The sequence below is a fragment of the Podarcis muralis genome, chromosome 5 (assembly GCF_964188315.1).
Source record: "Podarcis muralis chromosome 5, rPodMur119.hap1.1, whole genome shotgun sequence".
NCBI classification, from domain to species: Eukaryota; Metazoa; Chordata; class Lepidosauria; order Squamata; family Lacertidae; genus Podarcis; species Podarcis muralis.
Window position 1 is genome coordinate 50,249,893 of NC_135659.1, and position 5,570 is coordinate 50,255,462.

Genomic DNA, 5,570 nt, shown 5'->3' on the forward strand with positions numbered 1-5,570 from the left:
GCTGTTTGAGGTGTGAACATATGAAATCATTTCCAGCCATACCAAGCGAGTAATGGGAACCACATGGTACTGTGGGCTTGCAAGCCCTGAGGCAGTTGCCCTATCTTTGCTCCCCAGTTATGTTTGGGATTTGCTGGACCTTGGTTGTGTATGTTGGTGGGTGATGTCAGCAACAGTGGATAGCGCCACAGACCTATTAAAACAAGATTAAAGTGGCACAGAAGCTAACACAAGCTTGTATCCAGTGTAGTGCTGAGTGACCATCCCATCAGTGTGAATGGAAATCTCTCCCCCTTTCCTTCCCCTGCATCTGCCTCAACCTTGCCCAAATCTGCCCTGAAGGGTTTGGGAAACCCCAGAACAAATGAAGGGGCATGCAGGGGGAATCCCATTGTACAAGGAGGAATCTTGCGCTGATGTGCTGCTTGCTTAGTGCTGCACTGGATATAAGTCAGACAAGCAATGACATTCAAAACAAAACAGATAATATACGATATAGTTGCACGTGCCCATTTCCCTCCCACCCAAGTTGCTCCAAGGTAAAGGCAATGCCGGAGGCAATACAAAGTTATTGCAACCTCCCATTAGTTAATACAACCCTGTAAAGAGAAGGCTCAGATTTTAAACACGTGTAACAAAGCCAAGTTTCTTAAAAGCCATTGTAGAATTTTAAGCCTGTGAACAAATCACTCTCCCTCCTTTCTCGAAGCATCCGGCCCCGCCAATACTTTGCTTTTCCGCGAGTTTCTCCCACGTCCCGCGCCTGTCGCAAACCCATAGAGCCTCACCCTTTAGTAGCAGGGGGAAATCGAGGGCGTTGCAAGGGGTCTCCCGGTGGGCACTTTGGGCTGTAGTATCAACCTAGTTGCTCATTAACTTTCACCTCTAAGCGGCAGACACAGTAAACGCGACTCGCAGCCTTTGTAGATTCTTACAGAAAGCTTTCCCACAATCCAAAGCCTTTGGATTTGTTTCGTTTCGTTACAAAAACGTGCTTGGTAAAATTGTCCCGGGTGCGGAAACTGACTCTGCCTTCCCAGCGCAATTCGCGTTTTCCTAGCTTTGCTCCAAAATCAGCCACTCTTCACATCAACCTAAACTCAATCCACACTCCGCCTGGGGAAGGGGCGTTTCCTGTCCCCTGCTTTAATTCCGCCGGGTGCGCGTGCGTCGCGCTTAGTCTCTCGGCTTGGAACAGAGGCGAAACTGCCGCCCTTGCGTACTAAAAGAAACAACGCACGAGCGGATCCTCCTCCTCGCGTTTAATGGCGTTGCAAGGCCAAAATGAAAGGCCCTATTGCCGCCATCTACAGGCAACAACATTATTGCACTTTCCTACACTTTCCCATAAATCCTCGTACAGTACTAGCTAGATCAGGGGTCAGCAAACTTTTTCAGCAGGGGGCCGGTCCACTGTCCCTCAGACCTTGTGGAGGGCCGGACTATATTTTGGGGGAAAATATATGACTGAATTCCTATGCCCCACAAATAACCCAGAGATGCATTTTAAATAAAAGCACACATTCTACTCATGTAAAAACACCAGGCAGACCCCAAAAATTACCCAGAGATGCATTTTAAATAAAAGGACACATTCTACTCATGTAAAAACACGCTGATTCCCGGATCGTCCGCAGGCCGGATTTAGAAGACGATTGGGCCGAATTCGGCCCTCCGGCCTTAGTTTGCCTACCCATGAGCTAGATCCCAACTCAACTTCTCCATAAGAAAAATAATCCACATCCAACTACATCTCTACAGTCCTCAAAATAGCCATCCTTTCACCAGAGTTCCCACAGTATAACCATAACTACTCCCTCTAGCTTTCAAAGAAACATAAATAATCCCTACAAGGGCAAGTTCCATTTACACAAACTATACCAGACACCTGCACATTCCTGGCCATGAGCCAGTAAACTGAACATTCCAACTCCTTATCTCAAGGCCAAACTTGTTATGTCTTGGAGCACCTCAAAACCTGACAAGATGAAGATCCAGTCTTCCCTTCTTAATTTAACTGGCACCTCCATCTGCTCAAGGCATGTCTTCCCTGAGAATTGCAATGTACTTGGGCAGAACTCTGCAAACATTTTGGGAATGGAAAGTGGCAGATTGCTCCTATGTAGAAGTCTTTGGTGGCACTCCCTGACTCTGCTTAGGACTGGGCTCCAAATATTTGAGGTTAACATAAGGTTACAATATGTCCCCGTTTCTCAGGGACAGTCCCCGGATTTGAAGTTGAAAAGTGTCCCCAGATTCATTCAAAAAAATCTGTTAACCTTAGGTTAACGCAGAGAACAAATAGAATTTAAGGACACATATAAAAGGTAGGGGACGCGGGTGGCGCTGTAGGTTAAACCACAGAGCCTAGGACTTGCCAATCAGAAGGTTGGCGGTTTGAATCCCCTCGACGGGGTGAGCTCCCATTGCTCGGTCCCTGCTCCTGCCAACCTAGCAGTTCGAAAGCACGTCAAAGTGCAAGTCGATAAATAGGGACCGCTCCGGTGGGAAGGTAAATGGCATTTCCGTGCGCTGCTCTGGTTCACCAGAAGCGGCTTAGTCATGCTGGCCACATGACCCGGAAGCTGTCTGCGGACAAATGCCGGCTCCCTTGGCCTATAGAGCGAGATGAGCGTGCAACCCCAGAGTCGGTCACGACTGGACCTAATGGTCAGGGGTCCCTTTACCTTTATAAAAGATAGGTCTGAAAAATATTCCCAGGGAATCCTCCACTCAGTAGGTGGCAATCGCACAGTCTTTTCACAGCTGTAAGAACTGCAGCCTGTTACTCAAAGATAAATACTAATCTGATCTGCTTACACAGACATGAGTCTATGCATGCTCCAGTTACACCGAGGAGCTAAAAATTCTAAATATTCTTTAACTACTGTCTCCTATAAGTCAGAGCAGGTGGTCATTAAGCCAATGGGAAGGAAGGCATTCCAGAAGTTAACCCCAAGTGATGCTCAGGCATAGCTGGTGTTATTAAACTATAAATGGTGACCACAGTACCCTTGTGAGTTGAGGCTGATGATGGTAGGCTGTATGCCTGAGTCCCTTCCAATTTCTGGAAATGTTTGAGATAAGGGGACTAGAAATAGGCAGAAGGCTGAGTGCTTTAAAAAAAAATGTTTAGGGGTGCTCTCATTTGGACTCAATAAAATTACCATTCTATAGTTCAAATCGGGGAAAAATAAATACAGTAAATGGACAAAAGTACAAAGTTTCACAAAATGTTTAGGGGTATATGTACCCCTTCGTTTCCTCCCCCAGAAAAAATGCACTGCCCACAGTACACAGCACACATGTGCACAGCATACACACTTATCCCCCACCCCCTGCAAATAGGCTATTAAAAAGACAGTCAGTGGTAATGAGGTGGCCTGACAGGGAGGTCCCAGAGCCTGCGAATAGGCTTGTGGTTCCCCAACCTTGGTCAAGGAGGTCAAATATTTACAGAACATACTCAAAGCCACAATAATAGAAGATCAGCTAAAATTTGTACCACAGATTAGTTTCCCACTGACATCTGGTTAGCCAGTGTGGGAAAATATTGCTGGATTAGATTGGCCTTGAGTCTCAACCTGAACAGCTCTTCTTACGTACCTACTTGATATTTTTACACACAAGTTGTTATGTATCAATTCATATACACTGTATATACCATAAATAAGATACAGTAGATATCAAAATGGACACGGGTGGCGCTGTGGGTAAAAGCCTCAGCGCCTAGGGCTTGCCGATCGAAAGGTCAGCGGTTCGAATCCCCGCGACAGGGTGCACTCCCGTTGCTCGGTCCCAGCGCCTGCCAACCTAGCAGTTCGAAAGCACCCCCGGGTGCAAGTAGATAAATAGGGACCGCTTTCTAGCGGGAAGGTAAACGCCGTTTCCGTGTGCGGCTCTGGCTTGCCAGAGCAGCGATGTCACGCTGGCCACGTGACCCGGAAGTGTCTCCGGACAGTGCTGGCCCCTGGCCTCTTGAGTGAGATGGGCGCACAACCCCAGAGTCTGTCAAGACTGGCCCGTATGGGCAGGGGTACCTTTACCTTTTAGATATCAAAATGTTATTAATTAAGTTATATATCATTTCTGCTATGCTAATTCTCTGGTTTGCTCTTCATGCTGAGTCTTGTTGCTGCTGTCTCATCCTGCCTTGCAATGAATAAGGAAGTGTGAAAGAGAGGAAGGGAGATTCAGCATTTGAAGGGAACAGTTACATTATACAGCTATTTCTGTCCATGCCATGAAAGATACTTTTGAGTGCTGAAAGTACAGTAGAAAGTGCTGAACATTTTTTGGGGGGCAGGGGCAACATTATATTAACTTCTACACATAAATTCATGTTTCACAGCATATCTCACATTACACTTTTTCTAGCTTCATTTGATCTTTATGGTTTGTGACTGTATGTATAATATTTGTATTAATCAGGCAGCCATAATATATTAGTTCTTTCCCCCATTAATTTCTCCTTTACTTTCAGTAACCTAATTTTCCCACCCCATGTTTCATAGCTTTATGGATTGTACACCACTGAAATTAATTAGCTCTGCACAACACACCAGGAATCAGAATAACAGGGAGAAATGTACAGGAGTAACCAAAGAACTAGCATCTTTTGCCTGTCTCTATGGCAAAAGAAAGCCAGCCGCATGTAGTCAGCATTGTGTCAACATAAAGGAGTATAAAGCACCGGATCTGGCAGCTGCTGCTGTTTTTGCAATTTCGGTTTTCTGCATTTGCAAACAAAGATTAGGCAAAGTTTATCTGTCTTTTTTTCTTTCCTCGTTCAAAATTATTTGCTGTAATGCTATTTATTCTAATCCTAGATCTGTTTTGGAGGGCACGACTGGTTTGTCTCTTTTCCTTCTTGATAGTTAGCTATTGTCATGTAAGGTTTACGTGACAATACCTAATTATTTACTCTATAGAGTTGACCCACTTTAATCAGTGAGAGCATGGTGGAATCAGAAGACTGCAGCCTTTCTGGAGTCTGTCACTGCAAATTAGTTTGCTTGGCCCAGTTACCTAGATTTTGCTGTAGAAGAATGCATAAATTGCTTTGGCTACATTTCTTTAGGCCTGGTTTATGCACACGAACGTAAAAGTCTGGTTAGATAAAGTTGCTAATGAATTCCTGAGAATAATTATTAAAATTTAAGTAGCCTGTGGTGGGGCTGTTTGCACCACTGGGCTCGCGGTCGCTGATAAAGAGAAAACTACAGACATACAAATGTTTCGAAAAGCTTTTTCTTTTCATTCCTATCAGCAATATTAGGCAGGCCTGCGCGCTTCTCGGTGGCGAAAAGCCTGCTTGTTCCACCGGCTTAAATTCTTTGGGAGAATAAATGAGTGCCTGGCGCTTTAAGAACGAAGAGACTTCAGAGCCATGGCTGGGCATAAGGGCGAACGAGGAAGAAGTGAAGTCCATAATATATTCGGGTAGCAGGACGTTAGCGTGCGGGGAAAGCGCACAGCATCACGGAAGTAGCTGTGAAAGGCTGGTTTGCCTGCAGCCTCCGATAACACAACCAGGAGGATACACGCTCACGCATGCGCAGAGCAGAAAT

At 45.5% G+C, this 5,570-nt stretch overlaps 1 protein-coding gene across 2 annotated transcripts in view; it reads right to left on the reverse strand.

Moving 5' to 3' along the window:
• TMEM69 (transmembrane protein 69) overlaps positions 1–5,570 on the reverse strand; it is a 35,697-nt gene that overhangs the window by 2,534 nt on the left and 27,593 nt on the right. Inside the window, exon 1 of one of the 2 annotated variants that reach the window (XM_028733625.2) lies at positions 789–1,186. The exons of the other annotated variant lie outside the window; for it this stretch is intronic. The gene's annotated coding sequence lies outside the window, so the exon portion shown is untranslated. Of the gene's footprint in view, positions 1–788; positions 1,187–5,570 lie in introns of those variants that run through there. 2 annotated transcript variants of the gene reach the window in all.